The sequence below is a fragment of the Argiope bruennichi genome, chromosome 6 (genome assembly GCF_947563725.1).
Source record: "Argiope bruennichi chromosome 6, qqArgBrue1.1, whole genome shotgun sequence".
In the NCBI taxonomy this organism is placed as follows: domain Eukaryota; kingdom Metazoa; phylum Arthropoda; class Arachnida; order Araneae; family Araneidae; genus Argiope; species Argiope bruennichi.
This window is the reverse complement of record NC_079156.1, coordinates 62,981,883-62,995,817: the sequence shown is the minus strand read 5'-3', so window position 1 is coordinate 62,995,817 and position 13,935 is coordinate 62,981,883.

Genomic DNA, 13,935 nt, shown 5'->3' with positions numbered 1-13,935 from the left:
AAATTTTTGAAAATTTTAGAGTTTAAATTAGAATGGTAGTTACTAAGTTTAATTATTTTAAAGTTAAAATCATCTCTTTTATCATAAATACCTATCAAAGTTTTTCCATTATCAATTTCTATATTTAAATCTAAATAATTAGCTTTAAGTTGATTTTCGTTTGTTTGAGTTAAAACTAATTCTTTTGGGTAACAATTAATAATATCATTAGGATTATCCACATTTAACAAAATTAAGTCATCAATATATCTCCAGCCTATTATTAAGTTAAGTTTAATTATTTCTTTTTCATAATAATGTAGGAAAATATTGGCTAACGCACTTGAAAAAGCTGTTCCCATTGGAATTCCTTTTTCTTGTTTATAAAAATTTATTCCGTTAAAAACATAGTTTTCTTTAATATTAAATTTACATAACTCTAACCAATTAGTTTTTGTAATAATATCTCTATTTAAATATTCTTCATATATATTAGTACAGACATCTATTAACTTTTCATGTGGTAGATTAGTGTATAAATTTTCAAAATCATAAGTATTAAGCTTATTAATATTGTTATTTTTTAGGAAGTCCAAAATATCTTTGTTACTATTGATAATAAAATTATCTTCTTCTTTAATTTTATTCAGGACAATTTTTAAGTATTTAAAAAATGTTTTCCCGTATAGTAATTGTAACTGCCAGTGCTACAAGTTACGAATCTAAAATTTATTGGTTTTTTATGAAATTTTATTGTTGGGAAGAGGTAAGGGTAGTTTAAAGAGCAAGTTTTGATTTTAATTTTTTTAGCGAAAGCTAGCATCCTTTTATCCAATTCTGTTTTCCCGGTGTTAATTAATTTGTAAGTTGAATTAGAGTTATATTCATTAGTTAGAAGTTTTTTATAAAAATATTTACAAATTAAACCGAAATTATTTGCCGATTTATCTATTACTGTAATAACAAACCTCTCTTTTAAATTTTTTATTTCTTTTTTCAAAGCTTTGTTGAAATAAATTCCTCGTTCTTTAGTTCTAACGTTGTCTGCATTAAATTTTGTTTTAATGTCTTCTAAGATCCTTACTTTCCATTCTCTGAAACCTTCTGGAGGCCAATGGTATTTCCTAGATAATTTGGAAATAAAAATATCCAAATCTTGTCCGATAGAAATTAAGATTTTTTTTAATGTTAACTTTTTCTCTTAATCTAAATTTCGTACCCCTTTCCATTAAATCTCTTAAAGAGTTAGAATCTATAATTTTCAAATTCCCTGTTATAATATGTCCTTTGTCAGCATCTATATAATCTTTGTAAATATCTTTGTTACAGTTACAGTCTGTTTTGTCTATCTTATTTAAATTTTTGCTATAGTAATTATAGTTACAGATTCTTTTTCTTAAAGTTGCTGAATAACTAAATGCTATTGAAACTATTGCATTATCCTTTAAAGGAAAAAATTCTTTATTGTTGTGCATAACATTAGGTAACTTTAGGTTTTCGAAGCAAACATCCAAAAATCTCACTACACAGTATTCTTTATTTAAATTACTTTTAGTTTTAAATAGTAAATCGTTTTTTCCTATATTAAGCTTGAATTTGATAAGATCTAGAATTATGAATTTAGTGAATGAATTTTCAAACTTTAAATCTTCAAATTTGTTATTAATAAACCATCTAATTTTATTTTTCCTAAAGCCAAATAGATATTTCTTAATTTTAAGAATATTTTTATTATTATGTTCCAAATTACACAAATTCTGAAATTCCTCAGTTACTATATCAGAATTGCCGCCTCTACCTTTTCCTCTCTTAAATCTTTTACTTTTGTTTTCATTATCTAGAAAGTCTTTAAAGATGTTAAGTTTGTTATAAATACAAATGTTATCCAAATCCCCGTAACCTTCTCCATTTAATTTGCTATTGAGTCCATAAGGAAACAAAGTTTTTAAATTAAAATATAAATATTTTCTAAGTCTAATCTTTTGTTTAAATCAATAATATTATCTTCCAGAATGTAAATATTAATGTTATCAAAATTATGACATTGGAAGTGTAGTAGCTCATAATCAAAAAAGTGTAGTAGTGTAGTAGCTCATTATCAAAAATCAATAAATGTGTGGTATATTTTCTTTATATATAAATAAGTATATTTGATTGTGCATGCATATTATGTCTGTAGGAAGTGTAGTAGCTCATTATCAAAAATCAATAAATGTGTGGTATATTTTCTTTATATATAAATAAGTATATTTGATTGTGCATGCATATTATGTCAGATTTTATCGTCGCCAAGTAAGCCAAGCCTTTCAACACTTTGAAGCCAAATTTAGCACAATTTATAAATTGGTACAAGTGGGAGTTAACTCCACAAAAAGTATTTTGAAGCTCTAATTAATTTTTTTTATTTAATTAAGGTTAAGCCACTGCCGGAATTTTTACATATTTTTTCTGTTTTAAACTTATATTCTCATTGGAAAACATTAATTTTTATGTCATTTAAAAATTTAGAAAAAAACTCTTTCTAATAAGTTTAATTTAAAATCATTGTGAGAAATTCCGATTTTGCCAACTTTTTCCTACCCATTTTGCTCAGCATCTGGTACAAATATTCGAATTTTTAATTCCAAATACCTTCATTTATTCCAATATATAGTTGAATTTAGCGTTCACTTATAATTTGTTAAGAAGACAGTATATAAGTGTTTTAATTTACAATATTTTTTGCTTGATTTGAAGCTATTGGGTTTTTGCTTGAACCACTGTGACATTACATGCAATTCTGTGTTATGACGGTTTTGATCAAACAGGTGACAATAAATAAATTATTACAGCTAATATGTTATTTGTTGTTATTTCTTACACAGTGTATTGCAGTGTGTCATCTGTAAGATTTTATTCTTTATTATTATCCAGGTTGCGAAAGGTAGAATTTTACTTCCATCTGGTAAAGAAATGATAGATATTATATGTTCACTGATTTCATTCATTAGTTTTTGCATTAATAAATTCATTTAAATCCTCATCTTTTATTTTGCAAATCTTTATGTCAGAACATATAATTTTGATACTGCATTGTCTCTTCCATACCACAATTGTATCCAAAGTTACCATAAGGTAGGTGAAACTATCAATCCATAAATAAACAATGTGCAAAAACACCTATATAATTTTTCTTAATCTATATAATAAAATATAAAATATACATTGTATTTAGAGAGCGCTAATGCTGCTACAACTAAAACACAAATGAACTTAACCAAAATTAGAAATAAATATTAAGTTAATAGCCAAAGAATCAAAAGGAAAGAAAGATTAACTGAATCCGGCCCGAAGACTTTCTCAAGGGTCACCCTCGGGCAAGGATTCAAACCAGGGATTTTTTCTGTGAGGGGTCTGACTTTCGTCCAACAAACTGACCCCTCGTGGCCCGAAAATCCCAGAAAATTGAGGTTTTAGAGATAAGTTAGTATCACAAGATTAAAACAAGTAAAAACACAAGCAAAAAACAATCCAAATAATACCACAGCAAACCAAACCACAAAAACATGAAAATAGAACCAAAAAAGTAATATAAACACAAGGCAAAATACTTACAAATTGCAAGTACAATTCTGAAGAAAACTACTTGAGGTTAAAACGTGCTATTGTAGATGCATTTAGTTAAACTAAACTGAAATTTAATTTTTCCACGTTTACAGCTATATCCGCCTCCCACGCTTCGTCATAATGCATCGTCATCAAAATTGAAGCGCCATCTATTGAATTAAAACTCAAAGCTAACAAACCGGAGGAAGTCAGAAATTAAACAGACCCTCTCTTATCAAAACTTCTATATTGCAAAAGTTTTGGGGAAATTCGTTAATAGTTAAATTTTTAATGAGATTGTTTGTTGCTAAGATATAAGAGCTTTTATTATTGCAAATTTTTTTAATCTTGTTAAATTGTGAAAATATCAAATTTTTGAAAATTTTAGAGTTTAAATTAGAATGGTAGTTACTAAGTTTAATTATTTTAAAGTTAAAATCATCTCTTTTATCATAAATACCTATCAAAGTTTTTCCATTATCAATTTCTATATTTAAATCTAAATAATTAGCTTTAAGTTGATTTTCGTTTGTTTGAGTTAAAACTAATTCTTTTGGGTAACAATTAATAATATCATTAGGATTATCCACATTTAACAAAATTAAGTCATCAATATATCTCCAGCCTATTATTAAGTTAAGTTTAATTATTTCTTTTTCATAATAATGTAGGAAAATATTGGCTAACGCACTTGAAAAAGCTGTTCCCATTGGAATTCCTTTTTCTTGTTTATAAAAATTTATTCCGTTAAAAACATAGTTTTCTTTAATATTAAATTTACATAACTCTAACCAATTAGTTTTTGTAATAATATCTCTATTTAAATATTCTTCATATATATTAGTACAGACATCTATTAACTTTTCATGTGGTAGATTAGTGTATAAATTTTCAAAATCATAAGTATTAAGCTTATTAATATTGTTATTTTTTAGGAAGTCCAAAATATCTTTGTTACTATTGATAATAAAATTATCTTCTTCTTTAATTTTATTCAGGACAATTTTTAAGTATTTAAAAAATGTTTTCCCGTATAGTAATTGTAACTGCCAGTGCTACAAGTTACGAATCTAAAATTTATTGGTTTTTTATGAAATTTTATTGTTGGGAAGAGGTAAGGGTAGTTTAAAGAGCAAGTTTTGATTTTAATTTTTTTAGCGAAAGCTAGCATCCTTTTATCCAATTCTGTTTTCCCGGTGTTAATTAATTTGTAAGTTGAATTAGAGTTATATTCATTAGTTAGAAGTTTTTTATAAAAATATTTACAAATTAAACCGAAATTATTTGCCGATTTATCTATTACTGTAATAACAAACCTCTCTTTTAAATTTTTTATTTCTTTTTTCAAAGCTTTGTTGAAATAAATTCCTCGTTCTTTAGTTCTAACGTTGTCTGCATTAAATTTTGTTTTAATGTCTTCTAAGATCCTTACTTTCCATTCTCTGAAACCTTCTGGAGGCCAATGGTATTTCCTAGATAATTTGGAAATAAAAATATCCAAATCTTGTCCGATAGAAATTAAGATTTTTTTTAATGTTAACTTTTTCTCTTAATCTAAATTTCGTACCCCTTTCCATTAAATCTCTTAAAGAGTTAGAATCTATAATTTTCAAATTCCCTGTTATAATATGTCCTTTGTCAGCATCTATATAATCTTTGTAAATATCTTTGTTACAGTTACAGTCTGTTTTGTCTATCTTATTTAAATTTTTGCTATAGTAATTATAGTTACAGATTCTTTTTCTTAAAGTTGCTGAATAACTAAATGCTATTGAAACTATTGCATTATCCTTTAAAGGAAAAAATTCTTTATTGTTGTGCATAACATTAGGTAACTTTAGGTTTTCGAAGCAAACATCCAAAAATCTCACTACACAGTATTCTTTATTTAAATTACTTTTAGTTTTAAATAGTAAATCGTTTTTTCCTATATTAAGCTTGAATTTGATAAGATCTAGAATTATGAATTTAGTGAATGAATTTTCAAACTTTAAATCTTCAAATTTGTTATTAATAAACCATCTAATTTTATTTTTCCTAAAGCCAAATAGATATTTCTTAATTTTAAGAATATTTTTATTATTATGTTCCAAATTACACAAATTCTGAAATTCCTCAGTTACTATATCAGAATTGCCGCCTCTACCTTTTCCTCTCTTAAATCTTTTACTTTTGTTTTCATTATCTAGAAAGTCTTTAAAGATGTTAAGTTTGTTATAAATACAAATGTTATCCAAATCCCCGTAACCTTCTCCATTTAATTTGCTATTGAGTCCATAAGGAAACAAAGTTTTTAAATTAAAATATAAATATTTTCTAAGTCTAATCTTTTGTTTAAATCAATAATATTATCTTCCAGAATGTAAATATTAATGTTATCAAAATTATGACATTGGAAGTGTAGTAGCTCATAATCAAAAAAGTGTAGTAGTGTAGTAGCTCATTATCAAAAATCAATAAATGTGTGGTATATTTTCTTTATATATAAATAAGTATATTTGATTGTGCATGCATATTATGTCTGTAGGAAGTGTAGTAGCTCATTATCAAAAATCAATAAATGTGTGGTATATTTTCTTTATATATAAATAAGTATATTTGATTGTGCATGCATATTATGTCAGATTTTATCGTCGCCAAGTAAGCCAAGCCTTTCAACACTTTGAAGCCAAATTTAGCACAATTTATAAATTGGTACAAGTGGGAGTTAACTCCACAAAAAGTATTTTGAAGCTCTAATTAATTTTTTTTATTTAATTAAGGTTAAGCCACTGCCGGAATTTTTACATATTTTTTCTGTTTTAAACTTATATTCTCATTGGAAAACATTAATTTTTATGTCATTTAAAAATTTAGAAAAAAACTCTTTCTAATAAGTTTAATTTAAAATCATTGTGAGAAATTCCGATTTTGCCAACTTTTTCCTACCCATTTTGCTCAGCATCTGGTACAAATATTCGAATTTTTAATTCCAAATACCTTCATTTATTCCAATATATAGTTGAATTTAGCGTTCACTTATAATTTGTTAAGAAGACAGTATATAAGTGTTTTAATTTACAATATTTTTTGCTTGATTTGAAGCTATTGGGTTTTTGCTTGAACCACTGTGACATTACATGCAATTCTGTGTTATGACGGTTTTGATCAAACAGGTGACAATAAATAAATTATTACAGCTAATATGTTATTTGTTGTTATTTCTTACACAGTGTATTGCAGTGTGTCATCTGTAAGATTTTATTCTTTATTATTATCCAGGTTGCGAAAGGTAGAATTTTACTTCCATTTGGTAAAGAAATGATAGATATTATATGTTCACTGATTTCATTCATTAGTTTTTGCATTAATAAATTCATTTAAATCTTCATCTTTTATTTTGCAAATCTTTATGTCAGAACATATAATTTTGACACTGCATTGTCTCTTCCATACCACAATTGTATCCAAAGTTACCATAAGGTAGGTGACTACGTTAAAAAGTCGAATTTTACAAAATTATGAATTTTTTTTAATGCTCGAACAAGGTTCATTATAAAATAAAAGCCTTTGCATTTTTTTAAATCTATTTTTTGGGAAATTACACTAATTTCTATACTTACATATGCATATGTTTTAATGCTATTTTACATCTTTAGATGCTATTTTCTCAAATTCTAATCTTTGATAGTATTTTTTTACGAAAAGCTTCATAAATTAAACTCTAACGCCTATTTTTTTTTGTTCAAATTCGTTACAATAATTTCTCAATATTTTCTGCAGTTCATTAATTGTCGAATAAGTGATATCTTCAATTAGAAATATTTTATAGTTGTTTTAGTCTTCACAATCTAAAAAAAAATTAAAAATTTCGTATTATTTATCAGTCGAACCCCAATATCTATAGAATGGATAGAAATTCACCTTGTATTTTAGTTCGAAAACTGAATAATATATTTCTTAAGCTATCTGCAAAATTTTAAGCAAATCAGTTGATAAACCTCTAACCCAGAAGTTTTATGTTTTATATATCTTTTTGGATCAAAAAAGGTCTTTTCTACGGTATTTCAAAAACGTTTGCTACATATTTTGGTTACATAGATGCTTTTACAGTTCCTTTTATACAAATATTCAAAAATATAGTTATTTTCGAATATTTTAAAAGAAAATGCATTCCGAACGTAGTCGCATACCTTAAAGAGTCGATTGCCATTTACCACCACATCTTCTAAGTTGTAACAAAGTTTATGTGGATCCGCAACTGGTCTGAATTACCTGCTCAACTCAAATCCTTTTCACCAATTAGCTCACATCACTGACTACTAAATCCCAAACTGTTCAACAAACATCCGCCACGAAAAACAGCTCAGATGTCCACAATTGGTGTTCACCTTAAGTGAAGACAACAAAATCAAGAAAAAAAAATGGGATCTTTAAATAATTAATTTCCGCCACAATACACCATGTTTAAAAAAATATCTTTTGGATGCCTAAGCGCGGCAACGGCGTGGAAGATGAGATACAAAACTCTGCAACAGTTGTCCATGTTATGCTCTTGCACAAAAAAAGGGAACGACTTGGTAGGTTTAAAGATTTCCATTACTTGGACTTGAAGAGGTCCTTTCACCATTCGTGGTCTTAAAGGATTTAAAGAGCAGGTGTTATTTCCTTTTTTATCTCTTGGCTTATGCTTTGATCAAGAGTTTTTATTTAAATTCTTTTCTTATCTAAATTCTTGCTCTTTTTGTTTATCTTGTTTTGCAATAATAGAACTGTTGAATGTACTTTCTTTTTTTGATAGAAGAAGAGTTTATTTTCAACTTATTTTAAAAGAATTGTTTTGAATTCTACATGATTTTGTGAATTGTATAACTAAGCTGTTCTCTTAAAATTAAAACTTTTAATTGTAATTTTATTTACACATTTTATTGCTATTTAGTACTTTAGTTTTATTTAATAAATTTTAAATTTAATATTTTATCGTATGTATAAAAGAAATGAATTATAATTTTGTTTTCCAATGGTTGTTCTCGGAATATGGATATTGTTACAAATCTGTAATTTTGCTACCCGGCACGAATAGTGTCATCGTGAGAAAGACCGTTGTAAGATCTGTGCTGAGCGGCTGCCGCGTCAATGACCTGAGAACTTGGCGACCATTTGGCGACTTGGCGACGAATTTGGAGAGTTTGGCGACTAAATTGATCATGCTGGAAAGTTCGAGAAGTTTCACGATCCATCCAGTAGGAACCGAGATACACCCAGAGACGTTCTGATTGGTCTGAAGATTCTAGTCCCGCTTCCCGGAACTATAAAAGAGAGGTACTCTGAAGCTGCGAGGAAGTTGTATGGGTAGAAGTCGTATGTGAGAGTCGGAGTCGCCGACAAGTAAAAGATTTGAGAGGATTAGACAGCAACCAAGCTGCTGAATTAGCGATTAAGTGCGCTGCGTTATTACGATTAATTGACGGTATTTGTAGCAGAAAAAAATTTTGTAACAATATTTTAAAATTTTTCCTCTGTTGTGAAGTTAATACAAATCGTGAAATAAATAGTTTACAAATTTTGTTTAATATTTATAGTTTACAAATATTTGTAATTAAAATGAAGGAAATTTAATTCCTAACCGAATAAAAAAATAAAATTAATGAGATTTTTTAATAAACATTCAAAGAAGTTTTAAATGTGTTTCCATTTTTCAGTAGAAGGATTTTGCTCACATTTCTTATAAACCTAAGAATATTAACGCTATTCTTTTAAAATAAGGAAAGAAATCAATTCATTAATCCCACTTTGATTGGTAAAAACCTATCAAGAAATTTTAAATAAAAGAATGAGAAGAATTAAAATCTTGATGTTGGAAGATTGTTTGGTGATGTGTTAATCCATAAAGTATGAGAAAGGAAAATTGAAAAGAATGAGGAAGACAATTAAGAAGGTATGTTCATTGGTAATAGCAATCACACAACAACACACCTTCTTAATCGTCAGAAACATACAAGAGTTTCATGAAGTTTAGTAATTAGTGAGAATTGCCTGCCCAACTCAAACCCATTCCACCAGACAAGTCACATAATTGACCGTTAAACGTCAAACTGTTCGGATAACATTCATCGAGACATATCTGGGACTTATTATTTTTTTATATGAAATGAAATTTTTTGAAATCGATTCATTGATTTTGTCAAGTGAACCCTCTCACAAAATTTTCCAATTTTTTTTTTTTTTTTTTAATTTCTTTCAAAAATAGAGGTAGGAGGTAGGCAAGTAACGTTTAGTGACATATTGAAAGATCATGACCTAACATATGAAATATATATATATATATATATATATATATATATATATATATATATATATATATATATATATATATATATATATATATATATATACAAATATAGAAGAGAAATTCTTTTTTTGATTTAAAAACCATTTTGAAGTTTGAAAGAATAAAACTTCTTGATTCTTGATTTATTATTTATTTTTCAGAGAATAACAAAGTATTTAGCAAAAGTTATTCTTTTTTAAATACAACAGATACAGTTTCCTAGCCAATTACTTGACTTTATTTTCTTATGCATAAGAAATATATGCAGAGAAATACATTATGTATGCAGAATCTTTCATTCAGGAACACCATTTAAAAGGCGAATAACTTTCATTTTGCTACGTACCTTATAGTACATAATACATAAAATCAATGAAATTTTTTTTTCTCTTATCTTATATTTCTCTATTTGCAATATTGGTTTTGAATAAAATTCAATGCACTGCTTCTTTTATTATTCCTGCAATCCACTATTATCGTATAGACGATTATTAAGATGTTATATTTATTTGTATTTATAAATATATTCTTCGAGAAATACGAGCTTCAACAGCCATTATAATATCGCAAATTTTTTATTATTAAATTTATTTTCATATCAGAAGATTTTAATTTAAAATAGATTTCGCTATTAAATATTTTTTCATTCGGATTATGTAAAATTTCTTAATACACAGTCCTAGAAAGAATGGCTCTTTTTTTGGCGAAGTTGTCAGAAAACAAAATTAAGTATATTTCAAGAAACTACTCTGAACGAAATTTGGAATGTATACAAAAAAAAGTCAACTGGATTGAAATATTGAAAACTCTATGTTTACCTAATAAAAAAATTTCGAGATAGTAGTTCATTAAATTATTAACCGAGTTAATTAAATATGTTAATTAATGCAGTTAACCCGTTTGTTGACGGGAACAAACTTGTCCCTAGAATCGTCTCCATTGATTGCAAGTGTGTCTTAAGTGTGATCATAAATGACAAAAATTACAAAAGTGTTTCATTTTTTTTTTTACCTAACTGCAAAATATATAATTAAGCTTTCAATTGGTTTGGTTTGGTGTAGTTCGTCAAAGTTCATTGAAATTACTAAAGAATTGCGGCGTCCTGGCATAGGGGTAGCGCGTCTTCCCCGTGATCTGGGCGTCTCGGGTTCGAGTCCCGGTTTGGGCATGGTTGTTCTTCTGTTGTTCTATCTGTGAGATGTGTGAATGTGCCCTCTTGTAAAAAGGGGTTGTGCAAGCGAATGAGTGAACCGTGAGTAGCAAAGTCGTACTCTTGGCCCTAGCTGGCGCTGCTATAAAAAAATAAGAGACGTCCCCCTCAGGCTGAAATCGCTGTCTTCGTAACAGCGGGCTTGTCAGTGGCAAGTGCCATAAGAAACAAACAAACTAAAGGAATGCTATCAATATTATGGGCAAACTGTTGGCCATCGAAGGCGTTAATTGAATATTTTATTTGGACTTTCAACACTTACGCAATACTTCCTTTGATGTAAAATTCATGGTTTAACTTATTTCGTTTTCATTAAATATCCATCCATTAAAACTATGGTTATTCTCTCACAGGTGATAAAATGCTCCTCAGAAAATTATGAACGAAAAACGATTGCTAAAAAGATTTTATTCTAATTTAATAGTAAAGCAATCTTCTCCAAGTTATTTCACGAGGTTAGCATTTGATTGTGCACCAATCAATTAAGGCTCGGAAGTGACCAAAATCTATCGGAACAACAAGGACCAAGTGGATCATTGAACCCGTTCATCACAATCCATCTCAATGGAATATTTTCTTCCTTGACACTGATTCGTTTCTTTCAGAGACACAGAGAGGGAAATAAAAAGGAAAAGATTATATGCTTGCTTACAGAGCAAAGTAGATTTCTTCCATGTTTAATTAGAGATTCGAAATAATTAAAGTTATGTTCTCAGATGTGATTTCAAGAATATGAATCTTACTGACGTGGATTTGGTTTGGCTGGATTAAGGTATTTCTCAATAGTTAATGTACAAAGATCTCTACTGATATTTTCTCTAAATGAGACGCAATAGCAGAATCTGCAATGTAATTAAAGTTTTCATGAAATGGAAGATTGTGTCATCTATCTTTCATCCAAAATGTGATAAAAAGAAAAAAAAAATGTCTGATCATTTCCTTGTCATATACTTTTCACAAAAAATATTCACTGAATATGCATCCAAAATGAAATGCAAAACAATAAAAAAAAATTATACAACTCAGTACCTGGTTTAATGGTACACAGAATCAAAAAAAAAAAAAAAAAAATGCGTGACCAATTCAAGCCTCACAGAAATAGGAATATATCGTTATAGCAAAAGCTTTAATTTTTACTTTTATTCTTAAGAATTTTTGATTATAAAATAAATGGAGCATAATTTATGTGCATAAAAGCTCATGGTTAACCAAAGGTTAATATTTCTTGACTAATGTATGCCAAGGCCATGTAAGACGTTCTTTAGGATATCATCTTTATTAGAAAATATGCGGGAAAATTTTAAGGAGACCACTCCCGCTGGTAAATCTTAATTTTAACGCTAGCAAAAGTAAGTGATGAAATTATCTGAAATACAATAAAATTAGATTTATTTCATCGTGACAGTAAAAACTTTAATATTATGTATTAAATACAATCTTTAAAAAAGTTATTAAAGTTACAAAATTTGGTATTATTAGAAAAGCAATTTTCGGAATTTTAAAATATTTTCAATTTTAGAATAGCATAAAAATGATAAAATGTTTGGTGATAATATATTCGGATATTGCAACTATAAAACACCAAAAATTTGACTCATTTTCTAGTAACTTTCATTTTAATTGAAAATTTTAACCTAAAGCTCTTAGCCACAAAATTTTTTCGAAATTTGATAAATTCAAAATTTGATTTGTCGATCAGTATAAAAATTATACAAACGAACAATCATCTTTATAAATTGGAAGAACATGAAAATTTCTACATCTACGATCTTGTTTGGAAAATTTCTTATGAAATATATTTAAAGCAGCATTTTTTAAATAAAAATGAAATAACTGAAATGATTCAAAGGAAATGTTCAGTTATTTTAACTGAAAATTTTTAACTTTTAAATAATTAGAAATTAAATCATTATAGTAAAAAGGTTCGTTCTTTGTATAAATTTCAACAACATGTATATTTAATATTAGGACTACTAACAGTAATTATGTTTCTTTTTACAATAATGTTCAACATTTATCTCTGAATTAATTGTTTAATATTGAAGCAAATTATAACAAAAATGAAAAATGTATTCCAAGTTATTTTACTATTTTTACCATTTTTACCCATTATTAAAATAAACTAATTACAACATTTCCTTACAAACAGATTCTATTTAAAGCATATCTTTTCTTCAATGCATTCGTTCATATTGAAGAAGGTTATTTTTAGTTACAATTTTATTACAACATTTAGTTTCGCATGCATTCTATATCATCACTGAACATGAAAAAAGTCGTATTTCGAAAATTTCTACTCTTGAAATAGTACAATTATCATTAACACATCTTACCGATGATAGATCTTAAATTCCATCAGATGGTGACCCTATTCGGCCAATGCCAAAAAGCAAAATGGCTGCTATGGTATGCTATATGGAAAATAGAGCAAGCACAAGCTATGAAGGGCCAAAAAATAATATTATTCTCATGTAATAGAAAAAATTCTCCTAAAATATAAAGAATTAATAGTTAACTATGGCCAGTTTTTTATATTGGTTATTTATCAGGCATTTTTTTGGCAATAATTGTTTGGCAGCACTGGCGATTTCAAGAGGAACCAATTGATGAATTTGGACCAAAAGGAATTTTTCATTTAAGACTTTTTAAATTTCAGTGGCAGTGTATTTGAAGTTCCCTTTGAAACTATTAATATATTATATTCCTATTTCATGCAGTAGCTTTAATTTCTTTTATCTCTTTATTCTAGAGGAAGACCATGGTCCACATGGAATGGAAATTTTTGTGAATACGTATTTGCATCATTTGCGTCTTAATAAAATTTACATGTGTCATAAATATGCATATTACG